The sequence below is a fragment of the Hesperophylax consimilis genome, chromosome 3 (assembly GCF_061612785.1).
Source record: "Hesperophylax consimilis isolate HC1 chromosome 3, BYU_Hcon_1.0, whole genome shotgun sequence".
NCBI lineage: Eukaryota > Metazoa > Arthropoda > Insecta > Trichoptera > Limnephilidae > Hesperophylax > Hesperophylax consimilis.
The window spans coordinates 43,627,434-43,643,177 of record NC_142838.1 but is presented as its reverse complement, the minus strand read 5'-3'; the positions used below and the strand labels follow the sequence as shown (position 1 = coordinate 43,643,177).

Genomic DNA, 15,744 nt, shown 5'->3' with positions numbered 1-15,744 from the left:
GCATCAGAAGGTGCGGGTTCAATTCCCGTCGGCGGCATTTATTTTTTCCCGGAAGATTTATTCAATTTATATTTGTGTTTCAGACTAATAATTATTGTTTAGAATAACGTATATTTGTTTTGAAATTATTTGCTGAATTTGAAAAATGATCTACACTCTCAAGGTTATTTTTCAATTGGTCAATTCAGCTACCGATTACAGATTGAGATAACTAAAACAATATACTATTTCAGTCACATCAATGTTTCAATCTTCCACAGTTTATATATCCTTCACATTTCCATGTTTCTGTTGCAGAATTTGGTTTTTCTGCCAAAAACTGAAATATTTCCCAAATTCACACACCGTAGGACAGAAAGTATAGAAATAAATTGCGAGGTTTCTTGAATTTTTATAGAATATATCATTTAAGTTTGAAACAATTCCGAAGTTTCCACCATTTTCAAGGAATACATTTTACGAATTTGAAATTACAAGTAGAACGACCTTCCACACTTTTTTTCTTTAAACAGACGAGACCACGAGATTTCTTTGCTTTAAACAGACAGGTACCTGCCAGTGGTATTCGAGTTTAAAGGATTCCTTATTAGGCGATGCACTAGGTTGTGTAATATTTTAAATCGAGCCGCTATCAATAACACCCCTTACGTAGATGGCGATAAGGTTTAAATTTCCGCTTTACACCATCCGCCTGTTTTGATTTATGCAAGAAAAAAACATGGCCAAAAAGTGCCTTTTATTTTATTTTGTGGATGTTCAGCAACAAATATTTAAATATTGTCCGATCATTTTATAAATAACTTAATTTGCCACATTATAAAATAAAATCATAACCGAAAATGGGTTAGTAAGTAGGAGATTTTTAACTTTAAAGCAGTTTTCATAGGCCTACATACATTATTTTTTTCTGGCTTATAAAAAAACTTATCTAAAAAATACTCGATTATTACAAAGGCCAAGATGTATTCTACTTGCAGTATTTAATTAAAGCATCTGAAACATTTCTAGGCGACCAAATTTTCAAACTAAAAACACATGATTTTGCATTATTACGTATTGCATCGCCTTAATGAGACTTTGCCATAATCTACCTCCACGATTCGTTCATAAATCGTGTTTGCACGAATTGTACTGACTTTTTGACGGTCTGTACAGAGGTTGAGGTATAAAATATGTCTTTCCAACATCCCGAACAAAACAGGGAGAGGGTGAATTCTATTGATGTTTGAAGAAGTACATTAATTTACTCGTTCAACTGTACAAATCGATTCATACCGATGTACTAAACATAATTCCATTCTCTGGTACATACCGGTATTTACATCGTCGAGAGTAGTTACCTATTTGTGGTAATCCCATTCCCTTTCCCATATCTGCCCAAGAATACACATAATTAGCTGTATACATCTAATAAGGTCTAATTTTCATGGGTTTTTACGCCATATTGCGGTTCCTCCTCCTTTAGCCAACGTTTCGGACAGCGTTACATTGTCAATCATCAGGGCACATGGGCGCCACACGGCGTAATAACGGCGCATAGAATGCAAGCCTGAGCAAGTTGAAGAAATGGATGGTTTGGGCATATAGTACAAACGAACGAAGAAAGGAGTGTAAGGAGAATATATGACGCGAATGTGAATGCTAGAAGAAGTCGGGTATGCTCGAGGAATACATGACACGATCAAATGAGCCATATGAGCTTGGAATAAACTCCCTCCGGAACTAAGATCCATAACAAGTCCAACAAAATTCAAGTCTAAACTAAAAACTTACCTTTTTAAGCTGTCATACCCTTAAATTGAATATACCATTCCTTAGAGAATGTCCAGTTATATCCAATTATGTCCTAAATCGTGTATCTAAATTTCGCTAATAAACAATTAGTTAATGTTAATTAAGTGTTAATCTCAAGTGACCTACCAGGTAAGTATGGTACTGTATATTATCTCCATATACAATTAGTAGATCATTGTAGAAGTGTATTATATATTTGTACAGTGCCCTAGAGGTGATTTTTCACAAAAACGGCGCTATATAAACCATCCAAATATTATTATTATATACTGGAGTCGGGCTACTTTACCATGAGTCAGAATAACATAAGAGTATGTATAATACATAGTATGAATGTAAATGAGGCAAAGAGTGTATGCCAAGACTGAGTTGTTTGGCGGTATATCCTCTCTGCGTACCACTGCGGAAAATAAGCTAGTAAGTTAGTTCTGTGGAATACAATTATTGAATTCCCTGTAAATAATTAAGTACTGTATCCATACTGCACATGTGCAAAAATTTAAGTTTTCTTTTTGTCCTCTAGTAGATGAATATGTTTTTTTTACAAATCCTCAGAACACAAATCATGTCCATTGAATGCAGGGGAGGACTTATGGTGGCTGTCGGCAGATAAGCCCGAGATGTGCACCCTTGTCACAAGATTCAGATAAGCCCCGGACATAACATGCAAGGATGCTGCCACAGGCGAGAGACATTGCTCAAAAAAGCTCAATGTTTTACGAGGATCTACCAAACACACTAAGAAATACATTAAACTTGTGGTAAAATGTCTCATTTTCCTTGAAGTTACTTTGTATAGCCGTTATTTCTATCCAAACCCTCCTACAACGTTTTCATTACGTGGAAAACACGCACGGTAGTAATAAAGTGAATTGAACTCCAAAAATACTACACTTTGCAAGATTCTTCCCCTTTTTCTTAGTGAGTTAAATTTATCAGTTAATTCCTCGATAGATTTGTAGTGCAAGGAGAGATATGACACGTCACGTGACCAACCCCTAGACGGAAGTAGATTAGCTCAGGGAAAGAACCCAACGTCATAGTACAGAAGAATGTATATACATATATACACAACGTCATAGTACAGAAGAATGTGTAATGTAAATATATATACATAACCAACGTCATAGTACAGAAGAATGTATATACATATGTAACAACGTCATAGTACAGAAGAATGTGTAATGTAAATACATATACATAACCAACGTCATAGTACAGAAGAATGTATATACATATGTAACAACGTCATAGTACAGAATAATGTGTAATGTAAATACATATACATAACCAACGTCATAGTACAGAAGAATGTATATACATATGTAACAACGTCATAGTACAGAAGAATGTGTAATGTAAATACATATACATAACCAACGTCATAGTACAGAAGAATGTATTTATATACACATTTTCTTCCCACCTCTTATCGGGGCCAGAACACCATTATGGTTGAATGGTTACGTTCCTCGACTACGATTACGGCGGTCGCGGATTCAAATCCCGGCGTGCACAAGTAAATTTTATTAGATAATTTATTATTATATAGTTATTTTACTATTTTACTACAGTATAGTTGCAGTACGTCCCAGAGTGATAAATACTTTCAGTATCGCCCTTGTGAAAGAACACCATTCAGAATATTTAGCTGCAGTCAGTGACCAGATCAGAATGGCCAGGAACTTCTCCACGTACTTCTTCCTAATCTCCCCCCCCTCCCTTCTACCTTCAGCCTCACAACATGGATACCTTGGTCTCACCGGGTCCAGATGGTTAGAACTCTTGTGCGTAGGCACATATATATAACTAATAAATAATATAATATACAGGGTTTTCCAATACGAGGTGTTTTTTTTTTTTTTTTTTTTTTTTTTTTTATTAGTAAAAAAAAGATACACGAATTACATAATATAACAATTACATAATATAATTACACAATATAGTAGGTTATTAATTACATAATATGAGTATTTGATGTACCCCCATAAATAAGCAGGGCTTGTTATTTTGAATAGCCCTCTATTTCTGTAGATGTTACTTTTGTAGCTGTCATTTTTTGACATTTGACAAGTAAAAACTACGCCATTAATAAAAATGGAACGATACACGCTTCAAAAACGCATTGAAATTATTAAAATTCACTTGAGTGAATCAAATGCAAATCATATTGAGTGATGAGGCCCATTTCCACCTCGGTGGCTTCGTCAACAAGCAAAATTGTCGCATCTGGGGCTCGGAAAACCCAAGAGTTATTGTTGAAAAGCCTCTCTATCCTCAACGTGTGACTGTTTGGGATTGGGAATGGATTGCGCTATCGAGAGATGATTAATGATTTCTTAGGGCCGGAATTGGATGGTATTGATCTGAACAACGTTTACTTGCAACAAGACGGCGCTACGTGCCACACAAGCAACGAAACCATTGATCTTTTACGATTGAATATCAAAATAACACCTCTTATTGGAAAATCATGTATAAGTAATTAGAAAATAAATTTAAAAATGTACTAAGCTAAGTACCTTCTCGTATATTTATTTATTTATTTTAAGGACCACAAAAAGTTTTAATACTAATTTAATATACAAAGGGGGATTGAAAAGAAACATACCAATTATAAACGTTCACAGATGTTTGGTAATATACAACTAAGTATTTAGTGAATATAGAATATAAAAAGCAGGACTAAGTAACAAATTTAAAATCCGAACTAAGTAAAAAGTATAAAAATGAAAGTAGGACAAATGCATTACACAAGAATGATGTACCTATGTGTTTATTAGTATACAGGACGGATAGAGTGGGGAAGAGGTTTTGGCGTTGTAGCGGGATGGGGGAATGTTGCGGCGCAACTGAAATTAAAAAATAATAAATTAGCAATTTAAAGATAAATAAGGTACAATTAATTTAATCATCATGATTTTGTACTATTCATACCTAAAATGTGATACAACGATCTTCTGTAACGATAGTAACTAGTAGTGAATATGTCAGCATGTATGTCTATATTTGCAAGTTTTTTGTTGTACCAACTGCAGGTTCTGTTCATAAATTCATTTTGATTGGAGTTGTTGTTGGATTTGTCAATATAGAAAAGGATTTCCTGTCTGCTATATGGAAGCGGTGCGTGGACATTTATTTTGTTTACCAATTCCGGGGAATCAACTTTTGAGTTAATAATTTTGTAAAGGAGCATCTGATCAGCGACAAGCCTCCTGTTGAGGTAGTTTCCTGATTCGGAAACGTTTCCCGATTTCATCGTAAGAGTTGATATGTTGAATTTTTTAAAATGAAATCTTAGGTATTTTATTTACCAAGTATATGCGATCACCCAAATTACACTATATAAATTATATGCTATGTTTTAAAATACGAAGCATAAATTATTTTTTTATACAATTCAAATCAATAAAAAAACAACTTGAAGAAGCCCTACCTTGCAGTCTGGCAGTCTCGTAGATTGGTGTGTCGATGATAGGAAGACAAGAATATAGGCAAGAGAGGTGCAACGGATTTCTAAGACAAAGGCGAACTTGGATCGATGGGGTGGTTGCACAAGTTGAATAACAAAGTAAAGATGACATAAGTCCGTGTAGGTATATACATATATATTCTTCATCAACTTCATCTGGTAAAGAACAGATCACATAAGTCAGTATAGGTTTCTACATATTCTTCATTAAATTCCCCTGGTAAAGTACATATGACAAAAGTTTGTAGAAGTATATACATATTCTCCATCAGCTTTGCTCGTTTGCAAACAGACACAGAAAACATACTTACTTGGCAGGTCACTCACAGACACACACTTTTATTACAATCTACGACTTTACACGCTCTGATAATTGCGTGATTTTACAATTGCTATTTTACCCTCCACATTATTAGAAGATTGGCGGCAAGTTTTGTTTGGAATTTGAATATTTTTTTGTTCAAGTTTTTGGATTGGAGATTTTTTATAAAATTACTGAAATGCTTAAAAATTCTACTAATTATTATTGTCAGTTTTATTTAATCTGATTTATTTTTTTAAATAAGAGTTGATTTGGGAGGTAGGTATGAATACCGCCACCCCGGGAACCATTAATTGGAAAACCAGCACCTCTTACATAGGTCGCCTCAAGTGGTTCGCTATCTTTGGTGACTTAGCAGGGGTGCCCGGGCTCATGATGAGTGATGGTGAGGTGTTTCCAGGTCTTGGCGGCCGGATCGTGAGAGGCCTATTTGGGGAGGTCCTTTGACCTATCCAGCTGATCTCTCTCGATACACTGACCCCCAGATTCCTACCCACCACTAATACAGCTTTCTTCCCAGAACTGCATCTCCTTTGTTTCCTTAATAAGAACCTCCACACAGCATTCCCGAAGACGACATAGGCCAAAAGGGAAATTATTTTCTTTAAATAGGTCTCTTCTGTGGGATTGAAGTAAAAATAGTATATTTATTTCATTATACTCTTTCTATGGCCAATGTTTCGGACAGAATTACAGTGTCCACAATCAGGGCAGATGTACTTTTGGCCGTGAAAATCTCAAATTGATTTCATTTATTTATTGGAAAATCATAAAATATAGGTATATAGTACGCAAATTATTATTTTTATGTAACATGAAATGCATGTAATCCATCTTGTTAATAATTGAATTAATATTTGATTATTTGAATACTCGCCGACCACCGGCGCGGCGGCGCCGCGTACCATCCCTTAGCGATATTTAGTTGAAAAGTTGATACCGCCTGTCCTTGTCCGCCTAATATAATTACTGGGATGAGGGATAGCTTCTAATATTAACACAACAAACAGCTTTGGAGGAATAAAGGCGAGTAATTTGGTCTCCCCGAGACAATATATTTGTAATTTAGCCCTGATTAGAGAATGGGGGGATTAATAGGATCACGTCAAGCAAGATCCTGCGGGAAGTCTTCCTTGGTTCTTTCAACCCCCCGAGGGACTCGGGCCCCGGTTAGTCGCTGTTCAACAAACCCTACAATATGCCCTACGACTGAACCGGACTGACTAGGTGCACTACTTGTTTAGTTATTTTGCGTAATACGGACAAATTCTACGTCTACTTTCAGAATTATGAACTCGGCAGAGTTTCAAGAATTATTATTTAACAATATTATTAGATTTGGTACCTACTTACGACCCTGCATTCCGAATTTCAACCGATTTATAATGTATTTTTCAATCAAATATTTATTTTGTTAACCACAAAACAGAAATCTCTAATAAGGGTTTAAAAATGTTGGGATTTATGACTAGACTAACCACAAATTAGAACAATATAAAGTGTATTATATTGTTATATTTGCCTATGTAAGAAGTCCACCTGAGAACAATTCTCCTGTCTGGAACCCACATTATAATACACATCTACAAGCTGTTGAAAGAATACAAAACAAATTATTAAGTTTTATAAATTTTAAAATGGGTATTCCTGCAATTATGTCAAATTGTCAGACTTGACAGAATATTTTCACTGACTTGGTATTTCTATTATAAAATTCTAAATGATTTAGTTGATAGTCCGGTATTGAAGAAGTCAGGATTTATTTTACTGCAGAAATTCTGGGACTAACTACCATATGTAGTCCTCTTTGCCCAGAATACTAATGGAGGGAAACAATTATTATACCAAGTCAGTGGACAATGGACATCTTCAATTTATCTTTAAACAAATATAAAATGTTGTTAATGAAGCAATTCAGTTATGTACAATAAATAATGTATATTTCTTAATATTCATTTGTAAAAGCCCCGAAAACGGGCGTTAATTAATAAATAAATATTTCTCTTAGTAATAAAATTATTTGGCTGATTTGAATAATAAATATAGCTGGCTTATAACTAGGATTCATTAACTAGTGACTTGCATCTAAGACTTAAATCTAATAACTTACGACTAAGGCTCATAACTACTGCTTATATCTAGTGACTTACGACTATTACGACTTAAGGCCTATAACATAACAGTTTATTCATAACAACCTATTACATTTAAAAATACATGATTTGGGTTTTTTTTTTTTTTTTTTTTTACAGTATTACCGCACAAGAGTCCCAACTGCTCCCGTCTGGAGCCAGTGAGACTATGGCATCCCCAATTGGGGTATGTTGTGAGGCTGAGGGTATTGGGGAGGGGAGGGAGATGGGGAAGAGGAAGGTGGGGAAGTACCTGGCTATTCAGATCTGGTCACCAAACACGGCTAAAGCCATTTCAAGCAACGTTTCAATTCTGAATGGTGGTCTTACACCAGGGCGATACTGAGAGTATCTTCCACTCTGGAACGTGCCGCAAATATACTATATATTATTTTAAATTAATTAATTGTGAAATAACACAAATTAATCAAATAAAATTTATTTGCGCACGCCGGGTTCGAACCCGCGACCTTCGGATCTGTAGTCAAAAGCGTATACCACTAGACCACGCCGGCCGTTTGCTCGTGTTGTTAGTGAAAAGTCAATAATAATAAAAAACAAAAAGAAAAACAACACTCTGTAGGTACAGATGCAAACAGGTAACATAGAATTAAGGTCTTGAACACAAAAATATACGTTTGAAAATAATATCTAGACATTTGTAGAGCCAAAACGGTAATTATATTATATTCCAAAATTTAAAAATAAATTTTGTTCCGTTATTTAAAATGTTATGGGTACGAAAACAGAGTATCTTTAAATACAACTTATGCATGTGTCGAGAGATTTTTACTCTATTTCAAACGCGCCGTTATTTATGAAATATTTTCACAATTTTCGCTTAATTGTGATAGTTTTTTTTTTAATATTAGCGGGCGTAACATAATAACGTTTGTATTTACATATCTCCTTTTCTAACCATCTTCTTCTTTTTGAACGCTTACTACGGAGCCTTGATTGTTAATTTGAATATTTATCAGTTTAAGACTACATTTCTTTGATTCTAGGTCAAATCAAGCCGTTTACTATGATCGCTCTGTTCGTGTAACAGGCCCGCTCATCTGGAATAAAGCTTTTACTAATCTATAGAATTTGGCTGAATTTAAACGGGATTTAAAAACCTTTTTTTTTTAAATCTTACCAATCATAAAATCTTAACTTCTTTTCAATATTTTATACTAAGCCATATTCTCAAATTTCCGGTAATTGTTTGGTTTCGGTTGAAAGATTCATAAGACCCGATAAAACAATTATAAGTATTATTTGTTTCTGTTATTACATAAAGGTGGAATTAAGAAATGTTGGAAAAATTGTGCGACAAAAAATAAATTTTGTTTTGAAAAAGAACCTAGAAAATGTCACCTGACTTGTTGCTGTTAGTAAATTTCGTGGGTGAAATGTTAATAAGGAAGCAATTCCTCGGAAGATTTTGGACCAGCCGGATATTACAACCGTTTTTAATTAGTCATTTATCTAACTTACTGTTCTGTTTGGTGAACCCCACTTCTACTTTACTACTTCACTGGGGCATTTCGCTTACCCCAGTGGCGTCTCCATCGGAGGAACAGTCGCGGTTAACCTTAACTACAAAGCAGAACTTCCGTTTGGGCTTAAATATCACTAAAAACACGATAGGCTCAGTCATCTCACAATTTGCTTTCTTTCTAGATTTTCTGTCTGAAATTTCTAGGAAACGGAAATATGTTCGGCTCACAACAGAGTTTTTAATGCACGGACCTTTGAGATATCTACGCCTGACGAAGCCTGAGCCTAGCGAAACCGGTTTGGTAAATAATGAGTGTTTAAAAACAAAGTGTTTGTTTAATTTAGCAATATGTTCAAACCACAGAGCTATTCATTTTAACATAAAATAAGACAAGACGCCATTTTGTTTGTTTCGTGTTTTTCAATTATTGTAAAATAATAAAATAAACTTATGCGACAACTGTAAGATAAAACATGATCAGCATGATCACCTTGCTTTAGCTAAAACATGATCAGTATGATCACCTTGCTTTAGCTAAAACATGATCAGTATGATCACCTTGCCTTAGTTAAAACATGATCAGTATGATCACCTTGCCTGAGCTAAAACATGATTAGTATGATCACCTTGCTTTAGCTAAAACATGATCAGTATGATCACCTTGCCTTAGCTAAAACATGATCAGTATGATCACCTTGCCTTAGCTAAAACATGATCAGTATGATCACCTTGCCTTAGCTAAAACATGATCAGTATGATCACCTTGCCTTAGTTAAAACATGATCAGTGTGATCACCTTGCCTTAGCTAAAACATGATCAGTATGATCACCTTGCCTTAGTTAAAACATAATCAGTGTGATCACATTGCCTGAGCTAAAACATGATTAGTATGATCACCTTGCCTTAGATCATAAAACATGATCAGTATGATCACCTTGCCTTAGATCATAAATCATGTGCACCTTGCCTTAGCTAAAACATGATTAGCATGATCACCTTGCCTTAGATCATAAAACATGATCAGTATGATCACCTTGCCTTAGATCATAAAACATGATCAGTATGATCACCTTGCCTTAGATCATAAATCATGTTCACCTTGCCTTAGCTAAAACATGATTAGTATGATCACCTTGCCTTAGATCATAAAACATGATCAGTATGATCACCCTGACTTAGATCATAAATCATGTTCACCTTGCCTTAGCTAAAACATGATTAGCATGATCACCTTGCCTTAGATCATAAAACATGACCAGTATGATCACCTTGCCTTAGATCATAAATCATGTTCACCTTGCCTTAGCTAAAACATGATTAGCATGATCACCTTGCCTTAGATCATAAAACATGACCAGTATGATCACCTTGCCTTAGATCATAAATCATGTTTACCTTGCCTTAGATAAAATATGTTCAGTGTGATCACCTTGCCTTAGATCATAAAACATGATCAGTATGATCATAAATCATGTTCACCTTGCCTTAGATAACACATGTTCAGTATGATCATTCTTGCAATGCAATGAGTGAATTTACAGACATGTGAAATTCCAACCTATCGAGTAAAAACAGGACTTAAAGATAGATGAACGTCGGGATAAATTATTGCTTGACTGCTTACTAAAAAACACAAAACTTCAGTATGTAAATATTATTTTTTATATTTTCCCGATGATAGCCGATCTCCGAGAAGACCGAGAAGAAAGGCCGTCAAAAGAAAAAGTTACGATATAAGTAAGAATCTGTGATCACTCCCCACCACTGATAATTAAAAAATACGGTTGCTGAAGTACTAAAGTACTTGTCATCATTCGAAAGGCATAATGAATATTAATGTTTTTAATTCCAGATGCACGGAAAAGTGAATTAGATGGTAGGTACCACAATCTTTATTCGTTACAGGACCTAATAAGACAGGAAGCAAAACATTAATTAAAATTCTAACAATATATTAAATAAATTATTAAAAATCTTTAATGGTTAATCAAACCTTTTGATTTCTGTTGTCTGTGATGATGTGGGTTAGTAAATCCTGTGTGAAATTATTCACGTTCATTGAACTCGAATTTAATATGAATTTAAGTGACATTTTCAAAAATGGAACTGTTTGTATTATGAATAATTGAGACCAGCGATAAAGTAGATACCTACCTATCTGTAATTTCCACTGTACCCCTAAAATGTTTAAAATCAAATTAACTTTACAATGCACTTAAATCAAAACAATTATTTATTGTTCGTCGATTCTTTCAAAAAATTTTTTACGTATTTTTTAAATATCTACTTGCTTCCTAATTTGTAACCAAGAAGCCAAAGAGCAAAAAAAAGTTCGAAAAAAAATTATTTAAAATATTTATGAGAAATGTGGGGTCCGCATAGAACGCAAGGCTGATGTAAGCGTAATGATTAAGATTAAGAAAGGGACGCTTAGATGGTTTGGGCTTGTGGAGCGAATGAACGAAGAAAGGAGTGTAAGGAAAATATGTAATACGAATGTGAACAGTAGAAGAAATCGGGGACGCCCGAGGAAGACAAGGCACGATCAAGTGAACCAGATTCTTGAGACCGCCCATGTTAAAATTCAGAGTAACAGAAGATTATTTATGAGACGGTGATCAGATAACTCATCAAAATGCCAACTAAATACACATATAAAAAGTGTTATAAAGTTATGAAAAATGATGAAACAAAAATTAGGTTAAATAGGTTACATTTACCTTTTAAAAGTGTGTTAAATTGTCATTTTGAGGAGTTATCATGGAACCGTATGAGACGAAGTATGAATGTGATTTTTTTTATAAAATATGATTTGGTAATGTGAGTTAGTAAAGACCAAGTTGGTTTGCGGTCCTTCCACTCTGCCTACTCTTGTGGTGAAACGACGTGATGGTTAATTAGTTGAATTATAATATCCCGTGATTTTTCACTGGTCTGAAGCATTTTTTATCACTAGTGATCAATCCTGTATACTAATATCTAAAAAATAATAATAATGACCTCGACATAGTAAGAATACTTGTAGTATTATCTCGGAATGTTGGCGCAGTCACTTTTCCGAAAATAAAAGGTGTTGCTTGACGCGCCGCAAAGTGGTTCATTTTAAGCTCATCATCTCCAATATCCCGTATGGTCTAGTGGCTAGGATAGCTGGCTTTCACCCAGCAGGCTCGGGTTCGATTCCCGGTACGGGAAACCTTTTTATTTTTTTAAATATTTTATTATTTATTACATATTTGTAAAAAAAAGTTATTATTATTTATAACGTAAAAACATTTATTTCGCGATTGCGTTTTTGCTCTACCTACTTACGCGCTTGCCAACAAAATGACCGCTGATATTTATTTACATAAAACAAGTGAATATTTTTATTTCCAGGTACATGAATGGGATATGCAAAACATTTTATTTATACTGGCACTATAGCAAACAATAGAATATAAAAAGGAAGGAACAAAACCAATAAATCGCAAGAACCCACCACAAATTCAAAAAGGACAAAAGTATTATTAATTTTGGAATAATTTAAGGTTGAGTAGAGCGGTGCCCCTGTACAGAAAGGGTCCAGGGTTAATGTCCTAGATGTGACCGTTTCTTTTTCTTATTTTTCTGTTTCAAATGTTCGTAGAATTGCTAATATTGTCTTCTTCGGGTAAACAGTTGGCGCTAATTTAATTATTTAATGTAATAAATTATGTATAAGTACACTTTTTGCAAGTATTAATTATTTACGAATATGAAAGAATTATCAGTAACATAAAAACTGGTATTTTTCAAGAATGGCATACAAATACGATTAGTTAAATCTGAATTCAATAGTGTACCTGTATGCCTTTCTTGAAATAATATTATATATTTTATTTACAAATGTCGAAAAGAATGTGACCTTACTAGGTACCCCGTTCTCAGGTCACATTGTTCATGGTTAAAATATTACAAGAGAAAAATTATAAAGCAGTATCTAGAAGAAAACATGACATAGCATTGATCTTTGTTATGTTGCAACATTGTTTTTTTTGCATTTTATATGTACCAAACATTTTATTCATATTCATATTGCATTTTAGGTACCCCAGTGATGTATTATTCAAAGAGATACGAGTTCTTGATGTCAGGCAACTATACATAACAAAAATTATATTACACACTCAAAAACAACGTCACCACTAACCTTCCATTGATCATTATCACGACACTAGACATTCAAGGAGGAATCCAGTTGTTCCACCTACTACTATGACATCCTTTGCCCAAAGACAATTCTATTACCTTGGTCCAAAATTATTCAACCTCTTACCTGATTTATGGAAATCGAAAAGCATAAGCATTCTGCGTAAATTAGTTTATTATTGGCTTCTAGACTTGGGAAGAGTCGAAAGCGAACTTATGATGACCAACAGATAAACAAAAATGTTCTGTACTCACATTTATTCATTGTTATTGGCAGTTAAATAAAAAATTCCTACCATGCATCTGATTTATACAATGCGATTGATAATTTTTGTGATTGATAATGTTTATACAATATGTTTTCATGTACCTTGTTTATATGTTTCTTGATTATGTATATTATATTATATGTACCTTGATTATGTAAATTAATACACAGCACAGTAACAGCGATCAAATTAAGAAACCCACCTAATATTTTTCTTATATTGTAACTATAAATTGAATTAATCCAATATGTTATCATGTACCCTGATACAGTGTTCCTTAATTGCATATTATTACATGTACCTTGATAAAATTTATCAGGTGTTTTCATAAAAAAAACTAATATTCGGGTGTACAAATATGTCTGAAAAAGTTTTTATTTTGATTACTTTGATAAATATATATGTATATAGACTATTTTTTAACTTCCGATTTAGTTGTCCGGGTTAAATCTTCCCCAAAGGAAAAACTTAACCCTTCCACTCACTTTTCCACAAATGATCATCTAGTCAATCAACATTATGTAAGTGCATTATATAAGCAAAATAAATACAAAACAATACAAGAACAACACGTCAAATCACCAGAGATCAAATGGGAAAATAATTCACCGTCTCCAGATATTTTCATATCAGAGGGTTCGACTCGGTAGAACTTCTAACAGGGCCTATAAATCCTACTGATCCCTCAACATAAATATTTAAAAAATCTTTTGTTATCCTACATGTATTCAAAATGACCGACTTTTGCATCTTTATATATAATTTTTTTGATAGATCTAATACGCCTAAATTTTTAATTAGAGAGCTAGGTATAATGCCAGTAGCCGAAATAACGAATGGTAATATTTTTATAGTCTGAGAATGCCAAATTCTTTTTATTTCATTTCCTAAATCTGTGTATTTTCTTATTTTTTCACTAACAGATTTTTGAATTTTTTACTAGCGTAACTATTAATGTAAAGTATGGAAATATAATTCATAACAGCAGCGTGTACAAATGTTAACTAAACCAGGCAATTTGGCTGTCCTAAAACGGGAAAATTTCCTAGTTGGACAGCCAAAGCTTCCTTAATTTGTATGTAATTATTTGTATCTAATAAATAAAAAAATAAAAAAAATAAAATAAAAAAAAATTACGGGCGCTAAAAAATGATTTTTATTTCTTGCTATGGCAATCCCGATGAGTAACAAAACTCAATGTACGACGAGAGGAACTAACAATTGAAAAATATCATAATTATAAGTTTCATATACAAAACAGTACACATGTAGAAAAGGGGAGGTTAAAAACAAGAAGAAACAAAAAAGGAAACAGACAGGGATATACATATAAGCACAGAGCTAAGGTAGGAATTTAGAAAAAGTTAATCTACTAATACATTGGTAAAAATAGATTATGCTCAATTACAATAACAGGAAATAGAAAAGGAGAGAGAAAGAAACGAAACAAAGTACAAAACGAAGTATTACGTATTTTCGATTGTATATGTTTTAAAAAAATATTATTCTAAAGACTTACTTTGATTTTTTGGATTATGCTGGCTGTTTTTATACATATCTGGAAGAGAGTTATAGAGTGTGTAGGCAATATATTTTATTCCACATTTCATAGTGTCTGTAAGAGGAATGCGGATTTTATTGTTATTCTAGTTTTGTGTTTAGTTTTTCTAAAGTAGCTTGACGTTAGTGTGGGTTGATTGTTGGGTAATTTGTAGGATGGTGGTCGTGAATTAATTTTTGGAAAGGACTGTGATTGGAAGGAAACCGGAAATTGAATCGATGTCTTTGACATGTGTGTCCCATGGAAGACCAACAACATTTCTGAGAGCTCGGTTTTGTACCACCTCCAGGTCAGCTATTAGTTTCTTTGAGGCAAAGCCCCAGATACAGCAGAGATAGGATAGGTGTGAATTTACACCGAAGTTAGTATATGAATGGGTAGTAAACCTTGAAGCCTATATAGAACAACAATCATGGGGGTAATTTTCTCTTTAACATGATTCACGCGGAGATCCCACGATAGCTGGGAATTTACAATCAGGCCCAAATATTTTTTGTTCGTTTTCTTTTCGAGACAGTTGTCATCAATTTTGATAGT

The 15,744-nt window shown here is 33.8% G+C and overlaps 1 non-coding gene across 1 annotated transcript; it reads left to right on the top strand.

The window, feature by feature from the left end:
- Window positions 1–12,330: 12,330 nt before the first annotated feature.
- TRNAE-UUC (transfer RNA glutamic acid (anticodon UUC)) lies at window positions 12,331–12,402 on the top strand. The gene has a single exon. It is a non-coding gene; the product is annotated as a tRNA-Glu (tRNA).
- Window positions 12,403–15,744: the final 3,342 nt, after the last annotated feature.